This window comes from Pomacea canaliculata, linkage group LG5, assembly GCF_003073045.1.
Source record: "Pomacea canaliculata isolate SZHN2017 linkage group LG5, ASM307304v1, whole genome shotgun sequence".
Classification (NCBI taxonomy): domain Eukaryota; kingdom Metazoa; phylum Mollusca; class Gastropoda; order Architaenioglossa; family Ampullariidae; genus Pomacea; species Pomacea canaliculata.
The window spans coordinates 2,128,340-2,145,468 of NC_037594.1; the positions used below are offsets into that span (position 1 = coordinate 2,128,340).

The 17,129-nt window shown below is 42.3% G+C and overlaps 1 protein-coding gene across 2 annotated transcripts in view; it reads left to right on the plus strand.

The window, feature by feature from the left end:
• The window catches only part of LOC112564660 (alpha-2C adrenergic receptor-like), a 110,974-nt gene that overhangs the window by 45,516 nt on the left and 48,329 nt on the right, over positions 1 to 17,129 (plus strand). Inside the window, exon 2 of one of the 2 annotated variants that reach the window (XM_025239626.1) lies at positions 4,651 to 4,744. The gene's annotated coding sequence lies outside the window, so the exon portion shown is untranslated. Of the gene's footprint in view, positions 1 to 3,823; positions 4,745 to 17,129 lie in introns of those variants that run through there. The other variant, XM_025239625.1, reaches the window with a different exon arrangement.

Sequence of the window (17,129 nt, forward strand, 5' to 3'; positions counted from 1 at the left end):
GCAGACCACGTGAACTCCCTTTGAACTTTAAAGCCTCATCTCCCGTTACATGGCCGCTTTATGTCTCTGATTTCATTTCACCTCTTCCTTCTTTCCCGTGATGCAGCATTAGACTTCTTTTTGCTGTTACCTGTCGTTAATTTGTTTGCTCTCCTCACGACCCCGTGCAGCTGTTGCTGCTGTGGCCCAAGCCATCGACTGAATCCACGGACAAACCAACTGGCAGACAAAAGGTTTTTTTTAAAATTCTTTGTTGTTGGTCTTCGTTTCATGAAACAGTCTGATGTTGACTGCTGCTGACACAACAGCTCCTGGTGGGTTAACTTTGCCAGAAAGTATCAGTAGGTTGCATTGACCGTATTGAAACCATCAGCTGGAGAAAATAGCGGGATAGAAAATAAATGACTTTTTGATTATTCAATAATTATTCAATAAATCTTATATTAGTCTTATTATGCTTTTTTATTATTATTATTATTATTATTATTATTATTATTATTATTATTATTTGGATTTGATTGATCGAGGGAAAGGAAAGGAGGAAATAAGGTAGTGAATGAGTGATGGACAAAGCACAAATTGCTCGTGTTACATGGTTACATGCAGGAGACTCCATAGTGTAAACTGAATATCAGGTCAATTAAGAGTATTTTACACAGTGCCATCAACTACTTTTGTCTGCCTGTCCTTAAATACCTTGCCGACAAGATTCAATGACAGCACAAAAGAACAAAGAATTTTGATAATCATTAAAAAAAGATTTTGAAAGCCTTAAAACTAGACTGGACCGATCTGGGGCGAGGTTACTGAAGTTTGTTGCACAGAGAAGGACCCAGCCTTCATCGTCCACACCCGAGAGAGACTGATAAAGACCTTGCAAGGAAGACCATGATTAGCGGGGACATTGTGGTCAGGTGTGTGTCTGGCACATCGTGCGGCAGTTTTTTCTTGTCTCTCGATGTTTCGAGACTCGCCAGACCCGCTCAGGTGGAAAGCACCAGAGCCTGGCTACAACAGTGTCCGTGCAAGTCTGGGTCCGGACTAATTCGGTTAGGGAACAAGTTCTTCGCTCCATCGGGCTCCTGTGTCTGCAGATTGGATGTACGCCTTTAACCAACCTGTCATTATCGCCAACGCTCTCTTTCAAACCTCCATCGTCTGGTGGGGTGGGTGGTTGTGGACCGAGGCAGAGGCTGGGGGAGGGACCAGGACCAATTTAGTGGGCGTTGTCTTGACCGCAGTCTATGTTAGACGGTTTTTCCTGGCAGTGACGATAGAAACGTCTGCAACGAGACCTTGGAAGAAAGCTTTCTGCAGACTTATATATGGCGAAATCGAAATCGCCCGCCTCTTAAAACCAGCAAAATTGAAACCATGCAAGATGAACACGCATTAGGGGGCCTTGCCTTCCAGGAGCAAAGCGATAATTTATAACGATCTTTCAACAGAAGTCCTGATAGGAATACGACTGGCTTTCTTCGTTTGCTTGGAATTCTTGGCGTTCATTTGGCATTCTTGGCGCTCGATTGAGCCTTGGTCTGCTGGATGCTCGCCATCTGACCTCCGCCACCGGATAATGTTGGTTCGGATCCATACTTCTAGTTCTTGCTACACAGACTCGATGGCAGAGAAGTACCTAATTTTCCCGCCTTTTGTATGCAGTCCAGATTTGGTGGAAAAGGGTGCTTCATTATATTTATCATCCATCATCGTTAAATTAGACGCACAACTGTTTGCTCCTAAAATAGCTAATCCACTGAATATCTGCTCTTCCCTCTTTTTTCTCTCCGTCCTTTTCTCTCTTCAGAGAATGTCCAATCATACACTTAAAACAAACTGCTTGTTGAAATTCTGAATTTAAAAATGTAAGCAAAAGTTTAGTTTATTCAAGTGTTTAGTTTAAGAAGAGTTGCAACGACTACAGAGAAATGAAACATGTATCATCCTATGTAATAAGTTTAGAAGTCGAATGTAAGACTCTCTTTTAGGTGTGAAGATATATATATGTTTGTGCGTGTACGTGTTTGACAGCATGTGTATGTGTGAAAGTAAATAAACAAGGCTCACCTTGCAATATTGGCAGTAATACCCAAAAGTCAATAAAATTCCTCTTACAAAAAATTGAATAAATTCTTGCCAAAACTCACATTCTCACTTGTTCCACCCTTATTTACGGTAGAGTGTTACACTTGCAGGCGGCCTGCTCGATCGTCACGTGACCTGCGGGCGGTCGCGCGGTGTAACTGTAAGTTAAACTGAGGCAGAACTTGTGGAAGTCCTGGCAGAGATTAAGCTGTAGAAACCTAAGCCTGTAGATGGCCACCAACATTGACTGGACTCGGTGTTTACCAGCCAAATATTGACCACTTTGTCCAGCCTCAACCTTCCGCTCGCGCCTGGGCTGGCCGGTGATGTTAGCTTTAGCGTGAGGCACGCTCCAGAGGTCAGAGGTCAGCCAGTTTCTAATACTACTTCTCTCCTGTTCTCTAGTTACTTTTGATGATCTCTGTTGTCGTTCACGCACGCCAAACAATCATGTCCCATCTCTGTTTTGCGGCCAGAGCTCTCAAGAGGTCTTGGCTTGCTTTCCGAGATGAGACTTGGTCCAGGTTCGATTCCTTGCCATGAGGATGAAGTTATTTCGCCAAGTGCACGAAGCAAAATGTTTTTACGCAAGTGTAAAGAATAGATAAAGAAATAGATAAACAAATATAGGAAAGACCCAGAGAAATGTGAGACTTCATGCATGGTCAATCTATATTTCAGAGACATACCGCTAATCCAAATATACCCTCCGGCAGAACGGAAAGCCAGTCGTGTTCGTCCTTAAAATAAAGTGAAGCCAGACCCGTTGGTCTTCAGGAGAAAGTGAAACCAGATGCATTTTCTCTCAGCGGAAATGAAATCAAACATGTCCTTCAAGCAGAAGTATAATAAAACTCTCCTGTCCGAAACCGGAAGTGTAATCAGAAGTACTGAACCGAAAACCACAAATGAAACCACATATAAAATTCAAACACCTTGGATCACAACCGTCAGAGCAACAAGATGTCTCTACCTACAACCGGAAGTAAGACCAGCCATGCCCGGACATAAACCGGAAGTAAGACCAGACGTGTCCGGACAAAATGCAGACTTGAAACTAGACATTCTGCCCCCGAAGCGGATGTGACATCAGACATGCTGCCCCACAGCCGGAAGTGAAACAATGCACGTCTACGTATAAGCGGAAGTGAAATCAGATGCGCTGGGCCGTAAGCGGAAGTGACATCAGACACGCAGATAATCATTACAACAGGGAATTACCTTCGACCTGCTTTTTGCTTTGTTTGTCGCAAAGGGGGAGAAGCCGGCGGCCTGAGTTGTCTGTAAAGGGAGATGGCGACGCCTAGCGAGCAAATGCGAAACGTGACAATGCATCCTGCCAGGGACTGACGAGACCCGAACCCTCCCCTCACAATATGTTTTCTCTGCCGGATCAGGCTCCCAGCCATGACATGCGCTCCTCGTGTAATCCTTGACGCCATTCTTCATTCTGTGGAGTCGTCTCCCCTTCCTGTCAGACTACTAGAGACCTCCGACTTTGGTCCAGAAACTACTTCTCCGTGAATCTCGTTTTGCTACAAGCCCGAGCTGACATTTTTCATATGGGCGGTGAGAAACAGTTACAAGACTAACGAGGAGACTTGTGATACGACCCTACTTCGAATCCTCGAACTTGTATTACTGGACTGCTGGCAGACGATTTTTTCAAGTTAACTACGAAAACGAGGCATTTGTGTACAAAGCTTCCGGTTTAGTCACATTCTTTGTTTAGGCTCGCCGAGACTAGCAGCAGAGAACTTCGCAAGGGTCCAAGCGTTGGTCTTGGCAGACAGCAGCATCCACCTATACACATCCATGGATAATTTACTTTTCTTTATCTACCTGCGTGGATGAATGCTTCTTCTGTCTGTGTTTGTGTGCACGCACGTGTGCTTACTTAGATGTGTACACGCTTGTGTGCACTCGCTCTTATCTCTTCCTTTCCTTCCTTCTTTGGAGAAAATGAAAGCTGATTGATCGGGTGTGTTCGTCTGCTTGTGTCTGGGGTGCGAAGTGGAAGGCGCGGTTCCTGCTCAGAGCACTGAGTGATCTTCAACATCCAGCAGTCTGTCACCTGTCCGGGTCGCTTCCCCTGACAGGCTGTCGGACCTGCGAGACATAAACCTCCCGTTTCATTAAAACAAATTACTGTGTTATCGAGTTCGAAGGTTTGAAGTGAGAGCTATGTATGTGCTATCACTTTCATACTCTGTGTGTAAGGATGCTATTTCCGGCAACAGTTCTAATAGCGATGCTGGTAGGAGGGGAGATCACTCGACTCGGAGTGAGGCCATCGCTAGAAAATCACAAGGAAGATTAATTAATATAAAGTAACGAGTGTTATGGCATGTAGAAGGAAAGGTAATCACTAAAGCTTAAGTAATAAGCAGAGTTGGAAGGAACAAATAGTAAAGTGTGTGTGAGAGAGAGAGAAGGTGTCTTTCAGATTTTCTGTAGATTTTCTGAGTACCACTTGTTTTAACACATTACAACACAGCAACATAACCATACACAACAACAGCCATAACTGTAACTCATCTCTATCACAAAATTCTTTGCTGGCAGGTTGATCCCAGTCTGGAGTTCTTGGGCTAAACATGGCGGTCAAGGACAATGTAGGAGAATGATGCGATGTCCTCGCTAACGACACCTACGACAGGTTGGACCCCTTTTATGGTCTCGAACACCTTTTTATTTTCTTTCTATGATATCTTCTTTCTAACTTTTCTTTGTTCATTTCTTTCTTTGTTTGTTCATTTCTTTTTTTTTCTTTTTACATACTTTTATCCATTTCGCTCATTACTATTCCACTTAGAACCTCTTAATAAGGCAAAAGTCTGCAATGATTGTTGGGTTCAGCTCAGTTGTTGCTGTCTCCGTCTCACATAATTTCACACAAGATGGACGCGGCGCCTGCTGACATTGCTCATCATCACGTGACTGCTCAAAAACTAATCTCTCGCCCTTGCCAGTTAATGTGATCAGTAATGAGTTTCATTATCGCCTTCCCACAGTGCCACCGAACACCTTTTAATTACACTAAATGAGCAGATGTTTTAAGATTTCAAAGTTATTGCAAGAAGAACTCTTCTCTGTTGAAGTTTTGCTAATCCATGGTAGACCATGTCTGCGAGTGCGACCCTGTGTGTGTATACATGCGTATGTGCGTGTTGGTGAGAGAGAAAGAGAGAGGAAGATGACTTTCGCTGGAGTTTGCATTGATTTCACACTTTATGAAAAATGAAGACAGCTTAAGAGAACCGTAACTCTTGGTCTTGCCTCCTTCTTTGTTTATTAACTCTTGGTGAAGTCATGTCAAGCCCTTGGGACCTTGGTATGTCTCTCAGTGCTTTCCTGCGGGAAGTTATTTTTACTTATATTAAATTCCATCGTGAAGACTATTTCCTGTCAACGAACTTTTACAACTTTGGATGCAAGTGTGGACTGATGCCTCGGTCGTCTGTGTCTGGTGGACTTTCCAGTTTTTGTGGGTTTGTTTATTTTATTTCATCCTTTCGTTTTTCTACTTCGCATCCAAACTTTTCGCATACATCAATTGAAGTTTTCCCCATCTTTTTACTGCATAACATTTTTAAGGTATTAAAGTTGTTATAGTCCTAAAATGCAGTGAATAATAAAGGTTTGAAGTGTGCAAGTGGAAAGTTGACCCTCATCACCTTTCTGTGCCACTTGAGACACAAGCTTTTAATCTGATTAGCAAGAACATGTACAGCAGCAAGAGGAGACAAACTTCATTACTGACAAAAGAAAGTGCCGGCTGTATGTTGGCAAAATGGTGCAACTAAGATTTGTAAGAAGGATGCAGACTGCACTGCTAAAGTGCAAGATGTGGGGACTGGACATTAAGAAGAAAGTGCAGACAACATGAGATGGTCCTTCTCACGCACTTGGCACTTCTTCTACTCCGATGTGTCACACACGACCTCAGGGCTGCGGACCGGATGTAAGAGCAGAGAGTGTGTAAGGTGTCCTGGTCTTGGTCCTGGTCAAGAGATTTGTTGCCCCACAAGCACTTTTCATCAACGCCTGCGCCAACAGCAACTCCAACGTTTCCCAGACGACACCACCATTGCCTCCCCTTGCCCTTTGCTAACTCAATGGACGAATGCACATCACGAGGCACGTGGTGTTTGAGAACAGCTCTGCTCAAACAACATCCGTACCATTCCTTTTTCTCACTTTTCTTTCTTTCTTCCTTCTCATTCCTCCCCCTCCCATTTTTTTTTTTTGCAGCTTCTTGAAATATCTCGAAAGTTCGAATCCTCGTCACAGGTTTTGCTAGGTTTGTGTTTGTTGTAGGACATAAATAATTGTTTGTTTAAAGTACACGCACAACCACACTCTCGATCGAGCTGAGAAAAGCAAAGAGATCCGTATCATAAGCACCATAATTGAATTATAAAAATAGACTCTGGGAGTACAATGAAGATGTGAAGTTGGTCGATTTCTCGGTAATGCATGTCTCTAAAGTCAAGAACAGTGTAGAATGAAAGTGATTTTTCAAGAAAATCGAAATTTGCTTAGAGAATAGCAGGTTAGAGAAGGATCGAGGAAAAGAAAGAAACAAAGAAAACTTTAAATGAAAAATGGTGGCAAAAGTGTACAGTGATCGAAGTTGTTTTAAGGGAATGACAAAGGGAACAGAGGCGAGAAAAAACTGTTTATTTTCCAAAAAAAAAGAAGAAGGAAGTCCTTGCTACAAACCTTTCCTAAAAATCTAGCAACAACTACCGCAGCTGGGATGATTGAGCGAGAGGAGAAACACACAGATGAAAGAAAACTAAGAAAGACTGGAGCCGGCGATTCATGAAATAAAGAGATGCCAATGGTCAATATAAAAGGAGGAAGTGCTGCAGACCCCTGTGAAACGATACTAAAGAAATATACATGACACCTATCAATAAAATTAAATTCATTCATTAATTTATTTCCATGAGACGGATTATTTGACGAGATGGTGAGCCCGAACTGGTAGTCGGAGGTGTAGGGGGTCAGTAAGGTTCTGGTCCTTCTTCGATTCTATGGATTAGAGCGGCAGCGTTCGATACCCGTGGGGCGCAAAGTACTTACTCCCCAGCCTCCAGTTGAACCAGCTGTCGAGTAGGTACCTGATGCACCTTAGAAAGGAATAGAAAATATATTATCTGTCAAAAGTTTGAGTAAGTGAGTGAGCGAGCGAGTGAGTGAGTTGACTGTTCTTGAAACAATAAAGGAGAGAACGAACCATCTGGGCCACGATGTACAGACAAGAGACACTGACACACGACTCTAAGAGATGCAGGAGAGTTTGGAAATTTCTCTTTCGCGACATAAAAGAAGAATTTGGACACAAGGGTCAGTAAATTTACGAAGGTTGAGGGAAAACGAAAATAAGAAAAGTTACAAAAAATCTGTAGCTAGAGAGAGAGAGGCGGGGAGAGACAGAGACAGAGCGCTAACGAGAAAGCAGAGAGTGATAGATGGAGTAAGGAGAGAGGGGGAGAAGGTAGCAGGGTCCTAAACTAAGGCGACTGTTTTCGCAGGATAGCTCGATAACCACTATCAGGTTTTGCATGAACAGGCATTGACTTTCCTTGGATCCATTTGCTTTGATTTGGACAGCCAAGTGTCTGCCAAAGCCTTTGATCGCCGTCCGATTGTGGCCAGAGTCCGGGCCTAATCGAAGGCCCTTATCCGAGGTTTTCTTCCATCATTTGGCCAGAACTGACCACAAGAAATCATTTTCCAGGCCCCTGGGTCGAACTCGGGCTAAACTGGCGGAGCGCTTTTGAGCCCTCGATGAGGGGTTTTCAGTATCCAGATGAGGGTTTAAAGGAACCGCGAGCGTAGGCCTGCAATTTGGCATTCACTGCTCCCCTCACAGGGAAGGTGGGGGCGCCACCAGCTTCTAAGTACTAAAACAAACATTGAAGGTGATGAAAGGTGTCTCCTTGCCGCTTATCAGCGCAGACGAAAGCCACCCCGGCGTCTGGGTCTGACTAAAGGTCCGGAGAAAAGTCATCTCAAAGTCTCAGTGTGTCGATACCATCCTTCTCACACTCATCAAGCATGTGTTCGGAGGACTTGCTGTCACTTGGGTGTTCCGTCTACGGGGATCTTAAGGACCCTCCCAAAGCTTGTATCTCGAAGGTGTTCCATACATAATACGGATTCCCTGGCTTTAAATATCGCTCTTCTCCGTTTATTGGACAAAAGACCTTAAACTAGGGATAGGGAACCTTTTTTCCCTCCAGGGACGATTTGAATATTTATAACATCATTGCTGATGACTTTTATTCAATTCTTCACCCAGTATCTGACGGATCCAAAGACAATTAAAAGTCTGGACCTTAAGTTATTAAACAGAATGTCCATCCAGGATGTTTTTTCATGCGTGAGGGAGGGCTCTTCACGAAAATAAACATAATATTCCGGAAGTTGGATTTCATAAAATTCCGGAGGTTAAGGGAGAAGTATACAATTCATTTTTTCTTTGGTGTTTCGATCATGAAAATTTTAAGTGTAATGCACTTTTTGTAACCCCTTACTGACCCCACACTACAGAATTCTCCGCCTTTTTGTTTCTCTCTAACGATGCCATTACCGCTCGCTCCACAGATAACTATCATTTGTTCCTTAGACCAAGCAAAGCCATTTGTCTCGGCAAAACAAGAAGCTGTTATGTTTTTTCCGCTTCCTGAGAGTCGCCGATATTCCTGATGTTCAAAGATGTCGGGCTATTGTCTCCGGAGACAGAAGTTTATAACCCTCTCCGGTATCCGCTCGGTGCTATTTAGCCTTTGTGCAAATGTCAGCAAACATTTCTCAGCTGATCATAAAGAAAGCTTCTTTCTTCCTCTCTCCGATCTCTTATTGAAGCCGTCCACCACATAAAACATTGTATCGATCATCGCCGATGAAAGATGAGTCAGCATGTTCGACAAGCAATTAGACACAGCGCTAACTCCATCCTTTGCCTTTTGTTTGCCGCAGCCTTTAAGTAAACGGAAGTGACGAGGCTAGGATGGGCAATAATGCAATTAGGATTCGATTAACTGCAGCCGCGGCTACTTGATTCGCCAAGTGCACAAGGTACATGTGAAAGGATTTCCTTATAGAGCCTGGACTTCAGCCAACCTTCCATCGCCGATAAGACCTCCGAGAATTTTTTTCTCTTTTTTTGGTATAGTTGTTCTCTTGTGTGTTTAAGTTGACAGGTTGTTAAAGGGACAATGTACACTATTCTTAGCTTTCTTTTTTAACTTGGCTACTACTTGATACAAATATTTCTCATTTAGTACGAGGTAAACCTTATTGGGGCTGCCACCCTGGTTGGGATGTACACAGCTCATTACTGAGTAATTATCCGGGTGTTGTAGCCCAGTGCACATAAGTGTAATGAAAACACATTGCTAGCACACTTAAAATAATTGTGTATGATTATCTGGTGTCATATTGTTTGCATTTCACATTTCTGCAAACTTGAATTGCTTTTTCATCCATGGTGTCCAAGAAAGGAGAAGTTAGGTGATTGACAGGTTATTACGGATAGGCATATTCTGTAATCTTTATTCTACTCACAAATTAATTTTGAGTATAACTTCCAAATAAAGTTTTATATTGTTTATGAAAAGCGACTTCACTGTTGCAAAACACGTTTAAAAAATGTGTTACAGGTTAAAAATGTGCTGTGAAAGCTATATTATTTCATTTATAATGTAGCCAAAGGGTTCAAACAGCATCCAGCTTTTAATATGTATTGAGATTTTAATTGATGGTCATAATTTCTTGAAAACAATCTAGAATTAAATAGTATATATCTACATCATTATCCTCTATTTGCAAGTTTAGGCTCTCGCTTCTACGAATAGAAAATTTAGTATCAGATCATGAATCACTTTTTTTGTAAAATGGTTCAAATATTAACAATTACATTTTAAATTATTTTGACGAACTAGAACTGCAGTGTTACTACTTAAGTAATGTGCTAGCATTGTGTTCTTCATATCCTTTGGTGTAAGCCCTCCTTTCTTTCTTCGTTCTTCGTTTCCCCCCCTAAAAAATAAAAATTAAAAATAATCACACGGTCCACACGGACAAACATGAGTGAACGATTTTTCGTCCACTTTTTTCGAGGAAAATGTCAAACAACAAAACATTTAAATTAAAAAATCGTAAAATAAACAGCTCGAAACGAGTTGATCAAATGTTTGGGGCCGCACGTGCAGTCGTCACGGTGTGTGGTCATCAATCTCATCTCCCATAGTGGGTCACGTGGTAAATCACCATCTCCTTCAGGCGGAACGAGAGAGTAGTCGCCCCTTGACACGTAGCTCGACACGTGATCAATTACTAGTCGACCTTTCATTGTACTACGGATAAGTCAGAATCGCTTCGTCAACAGCTTGGCCTTGTGTGTAGTGGTTGATGCGTGCGTGCGTGTGGTGCTTTAAGTGTAGGTAACCGATGTCGGAACTTCGTAGGTCGATTGTTCCCCCTGGTGCTCGTCACCCACCCCCAGCGCCAACAACGCCCTCTGTTTCCACCATGGTCCGATCTCCACGGTAAACTTCAGCTTCGTTATCCATCACATCTGTTGCCGTTACGATTAAGTTCGTTTACCTCAACCCACCTGATGGCAAGAACGTAATGTCCGCCATTTTCTTGCCTGTGTGATTGGATTGGTCCGCGCCAAGCGGTAACGGCAGTGACGTTTGGCAAACGAAAAACCACGTGACGAGTGACGTGCGCAGCTTGTTGAGGGAGAAAAGAATGAATAATAGAGACAGCTGTGCGTGAGAGAGAATGAAAGATCAAGGAATGTGTAAGCATAAAAATACGTGCAAACATTTGAAACTTTTAAAATAGTTCTCAGATTAAAAAAATCCCCGTCAAGATCATTTAATTTAAGAAATATATATATATGGTGTGTGAGAGAGTGAGGGAAATTATTTCAATATATATATATATTTATCTGTATATTGCTAGTCTGAGCACTATGTGGAATTGCTCTTGTGGGTTAATAAAGTTGTAGTTTTTTCTGTTTCGCTTTTCTTCGCTATATTGTTTGTGCAGTAGGTCACTCTCTCTTTTTGTCTATCTCCACACTTCTCTCTCTCTCGCTCACTCTTGCTTGCTATTTTTCTGAGCTGTCTAGTTTCCTTGTCTTGAAAAACAGCCCACCCGTAGTCAAATAATCTACCCGTGTTCAAATAATCGCTGACTGTTTGCTATTTTCTTCAAAACCTCGGACTGAGCTGCGAATTACTCAAGTGTTTGCCCTTCAATTAGCAGCTTGGGGCTCCGCAGGCCGGCACCACAACATGTGTACTCACAGTGTTCTCCTGTGGCACAGACTTGCAAGGAGCAGACAAAGTTCTGGAAACTAGAATTTGTTCACAGTTCATACCAGGCATTAACACCGAGTAATAAAGATCAGCTGAAACATTTATCAATACCAATCTGTCTGTATGTACATTGAAACTACTTCAAACTATTCATACAAGCATCTGTGTAATTGTCTGGGATGCAGTCTAGGGAGGAATCTCTCTGTTTGGACTCAACCAGCAAGAACGACAATCTACCCGGCTTCTTACATGTTATCTCCCCTGAATGATGGACGCACAGCTGCTAGCTGCACAATCAGCTGATCTCCGTGGAGTAACCGACACAGGCCCACCTATTATGTACTGATGAAGATTAACCGCCAGTTATCTGGCAATGTGCTGGAAAAGTGGTTTTTTCTTTCTTTTATTTCGTTCGGTTTTCAGCATCTGCATAACATCTCTCTCTCTCTTGCGCCATTACCAGGCTCTTATGTCACGGTTGTTATTTCAAGGTAGTTCAGCATCAACATCTATGCGCACGAGTATGGTCAAAGGTTACTTAGTTTCTTCTTTGAACTTTTTTCTCTGGACTTTGTTATCCATCTTTCTTTTTTTCTTTTTTCTTTTTTTTTTTTTTTGAAGTTGATGTTTATTGTTTTCGTCGCCACGTCTACTGCGAGAATCAGCAAAGCCAGAGCAATTATATAAAACTATAATTAGCAAAGAAAACAGTTTGTAAAATGCTTTCCGAACAAAAAGTTGAAGTGTTGTTGTAAAAGAATGCTATCGCAATGTGTTGATGACACAGGATCATCAAAAAGAGTCCCACAGGTCAGTGGTCTAGTGAGTGGTTTACAGTGTCTAAGGCAACATCTTCTACCTTCCCTGAAAACCTATTTCTTTTGACTGGGCGAGAGAAGTTTTCCAGTCACAGGTGTGGGCAGGATTGAAGCAGCCATCATTTGCTCTGTAGTGGGGAGACCAACCCCCAGTCACACCTCTGCCCACCCAGCCACCCCATTGGCTCTCGACTGAAATTTCACAGGTTTCTGATTACAATCATGAGAGGAAAAGTCACAACAGACGAGAAAATGACATTGATCAGCCTGGGCTTGACTGAGGCTATGGAGAGATAGTCAGGCATCAGCTGTTGGTCCCTGCTGCCTCTCTGTGCACGTGACGAAATGTGTGCATGGCGGCTTTACACCTTACACCAGCGCCATCTGCCGGTAATGCACCATTGATCCCACCTTGGTCTTGTTTGTGGTCTGGGAGGGAGCATGGGATGGGAGGTAAGGCGAACCTGTAGCAGGCTTTGATGATGGTGGGACCTCCACTCCTTGGTTAGTGAGAGACCGGTGTTCACTAAGGTTTTTTTTCAGCTTGACCTTTCAAGTTTATTCAGAATATTTCTCAACAATTGGAGGAGCGATTTCTTTTAGAAAAGTGAGGAAAGCAGAGTGCAAAAAGATGTTTGATTCCAGATATTTTACTTCACACCACAGCAAAAACTTACACAAAGCTCACCATCAGGTGGCGGTGGTGGCGGTGGCGGCGGTGGTGGAGGTTACGGTGTCAGTAACAACCGTTACTTCATACATGGTGACTGAGGTGGGGCTGTCTCCTGACGAAAGGCAGGAAGAGAGGGTCGGGCCAGGGAGGACTAACAAGGGCCCAGTAGCAGCGAGTCGGTGCATCAGGTCTTTGATCTCTTCGTTGCCATGGATACTTCATAACCCGTTTCGGTCGAACACGTTGCTACCACTGAGCACAGCACTGGGAGACTGTGGATCATAGAGGCGATCGGCACTCAATGTCTGGCTCCTTCTGTGGCTGATCGCTCTGTCTCTGTCTCTTTGTCTCTGCTTTCTCTGTCTCTCTATCTCTCTGTCTCTGTTTTCTTTGTCTCTCTATCTCTTTGTCTCTGTTTTTTCTCTCTCTCTCTGTTACACAAGCACGCACACAAAACTGCATCATCATTATTATTTTTAACCATACTTTAAAGCAAAGAAAGGCGCTATAATAATCTACTTATTTTAGTATTATTCTAATTATAATTATCCCACTGTTGTATACTTCATTTTTCTGCAATTTAGTTTGTTGAAATACGAACCTACAGATTGCTCTTGCCTGAGCCTGACTGAGTGTTTGACCACATGAAAGTCGTTTGAAGCTGAGTCCCGAGTCCTCTGGTGTTCCTGTCCCATAAAGATGCCCAGAAAGATGTGGCAGTCGCTCCTGGGTGACGAATATAGAGGCTTTTGTGGCCATCTCTGTCGAAATAAATCCATTTGAAAGTGTTTCTCATTCAGCCCCGGGATAACTCCTCCACCTATTGTCTCGTTTCTACCTCCTTCAGCCATCGATTCCTGTCGGTAATCTCAGTTTCGGGAATAAATTTCGTCCTGACAGTTTTGGCCACAGCGAGGATTTTCACTCGTGGTAGGAGGTAACAATACTCGGGGTAAACCCGGGATTCGTACCCCACTGCCTTGATGTGTGGTGCAGTCTGTAATGGAGGTTTGGAGGTTTACACGGGGGTTTGCTTAAAGTGAGCTTATACAGAATTGTTTTTTCGAATTGAAAATGTAATTACCTGCAAACTCCTCGCTTTTAAATCAATGAGAAGAGATAAAATAAAAGCTACACTTAAGTACATATATAAACTCTTACTCGTAGATAGAACTACTAAGATGTTTGGTTTTATGTTGTGCCAGAAACTAAGGCTATATTGTGGCGAGAGACTTACAGAGAGTAGATAAATATATTTAGGATAGACAGGCATGTAGCCAGCCAGCCAGACAGCCAGCCAGACAATCGTAGTCGCAGCACGCGATTCAGGTGACTGAAGGTGCGACACGCAAGGTGTTCATTACAGACTGGAGTACAGGTGGGCGGACAAAGCCCTCAGGTAAATAAACGTCTTTCCTATAACCGCCTGGTCAACCGTCGGTCCACATTTGTTCGGTTAAAAATGATATTGCTTGGATACCCCGTCACACAAAGCAATCTGGGTATCCCCGACAATTAAATACTTCTGTTGACTTATTTTCCACTCACACATCACACGAGACAAAGTTATTGCCAGCAGTACAAAGCAGTACTTGAGTACAATACTTCTTCCGTTGGTGCGAATGACACACTAGCTGTTTGTAATGAAGCAATCAATCCGATTGGATTTTTTTCTTTTTTTTTCCTTTTTCTTATTTCTCTCATATTTCTTCGCCTCTCAGCTCACACGTTCACACACGCGTGCACGCGCGCGGACAGACTGACGGAACGTGAGAGCGCCGTCATCCGTGCGCGAGATGCTATTAACTGCGATGTGATCACTAATTTCAATCGATTCAACAAGATCCAATTTGGGGCTCGTGGCACTGAGATGAATCCCGAGTACAAGAGCTGGTGGGCAAGGACGAAGCTGTTAGAGATGACTCCATACAGGAGGTAGCTCACAGGGCGCCGGGCCTTTCCTCCAGATAATGTCTTGTGAGACAAACTTCTCCCCCGTCACCTCACACGGGAATATTGTCTTTTGTTTTAGAGGATATTTCCTTTTCTAAGTTATCTAGAATTTTAATTCTTCCTGAATGTCGTTCTAAGATAAGTAAGTGTTTTCATATCAGAAATATTTACATGGCGAGGTGCATCTGTTTATTCTCGGGTGGGGTTTGCCACGTGTATTTTGGGGTTGAAGGCAGAATAAAAGAAGTGATCTGGTCACCAGGAAATGGCATCGTGATTGACAAGCCGGAATCCAATTGTATGCAGCTCAAAGCATTGGCCATGGTGACGACCATTCCATCAAAGTTCTGCTCAGATGCCCTTGTCGACCCATGCTGACGTCACCTGGCAACTGCAGGCCAACTCGGCACTGGCTGAGGTCGGCCCTTTCCCCCAAATAGACAAACTGACGAAAAAATAAATTAAAATGGCTGAAGGATGTTCAGCTTACATGCAAATTAGAAAATATATCTATGGAAGCATCTATTTTCGTCTTTGTTCATTAACAGATATTGTCGCTACTTGGTAATTAGAAATGGTTGTGGTTAAAAGTGTTGTCCTTTAACGACTAATGTTACTCTACCTGGGTGACGTCATCATGAGACACACAGGTCCTCCGGTGCACGTGCTTTGCTTTCAGATGTCAGGTGTTCGCAACCATCTAGAGTTGCTGGACAAGTTTGGTTTCTTCTTTAGTGTCACCAAAAACTTTCACGGATTCTTTATTCTCTCTGGCAAACTTTAAAACTTATTTATTTATGTGACAAAGTTGATGCTATTTTGAAAAATGCAGACTGGAAAGTAAAAACTAAAAAAATACAAGTGAAACTGAAAAAATAATTGAAACAGGAAAACTGAGAAGTAACATCTAGAAAATATACACTCCTGTCTGACCTATCAGTTGTCCTAGAAGGACATTTATTCACCTTCGTCCCTTCCCCTCACAATAAAATTCTTCTTTCCTCGATCAGATTTCAGCAAACTTTTAAACAGAAATCACAGTGATCAGAATTCAGAGTGTCTGGCAGGAATAATCAGCCTAATAGACATCTCTGTCTGCTGTCTGTAATAGCATCTTCGGCCGCATGAGATTATTTTCTTTCTTTAGAAATTTAAATTGAAACTGCTTCGTGGTCTACATTTGTAAGGTTCCTTTCGCCGACACTGATCCTGGAGATGAGAAGGTATCAGCTTGTGTCGAGACATGCATAGGCGCACGCGCCTGTCCACATCACTAATCAGCGAAATTTCGAGAAAAAAAACACAGAAACAGGAATTTTTTTTGGCTGGTTATTGTAAAAAAAATGGCTGTTGTGTTCTGATAACACGAGATACAATAAAAGCTTCACTTGTTTTCATTATGACAATATATTTTTTTAATCTCGCTGGCTGCTCGTTTGATAACCCTACTAAAAGAAAACAAATTAAATGTTAATTCAATTTTTTTTTTAAATAAATAAAATAACTGTCAGTATTTAGAAGATGATGAAAATATTAACATAATCAATTTTTATTTCCTTTTTATTAATAATAATAATAAGGGGAAGGTGTTAGAGAGAGAAAGATTTGTGCGGCTTTACATGTTCTTGACTGAAGTTCAAAGATGCAAAGTTTACAGCTAGCTATGTAGAGGAATTATTATTATTATTATTATTATTATTATTATTATTATTATTATTATTATTATTATTATTATTATTATTATTATTATTATTATTATTATTATTATTATTATTATTATTATATATAGCGCTTTTCCCACCATTTCAGGCGGGCTCAAGGCGCTTTACAAAACAAAAACACAAACTAATAAACAAATTATTTTGAATCGTCAATGTTAGTAATGCCCTCCATCGATTGTTTATATTAAAAGAGATAAGGTTTTTTTCTTTTAAAGTAAATGATAATGTCGTTTAAAGTAGGAAATATCACAAACGAACAACTACTCTGTCTTTCTCCTCTTCAGTCGTCAATTATCAGTTATCGAAGCTCAACCTCGGTAGGTTAGCGTTGAGTAGGTCTGTGCCTGTGGCGACACCATCAACACCACCAGCAGCATCTCGCCAACGTGTTCAGCAACGTTGGCCTTATCTGGCGGAGTCAGACAACACAAGGTAAGAAGGAGTGTGACCGAGGGATGCCAGACAACACTGCACGCAGCTCCTTGATGGCGGCTGGCTTCTGCGATTGACAGGAAACCCTTCTGCGAGAACT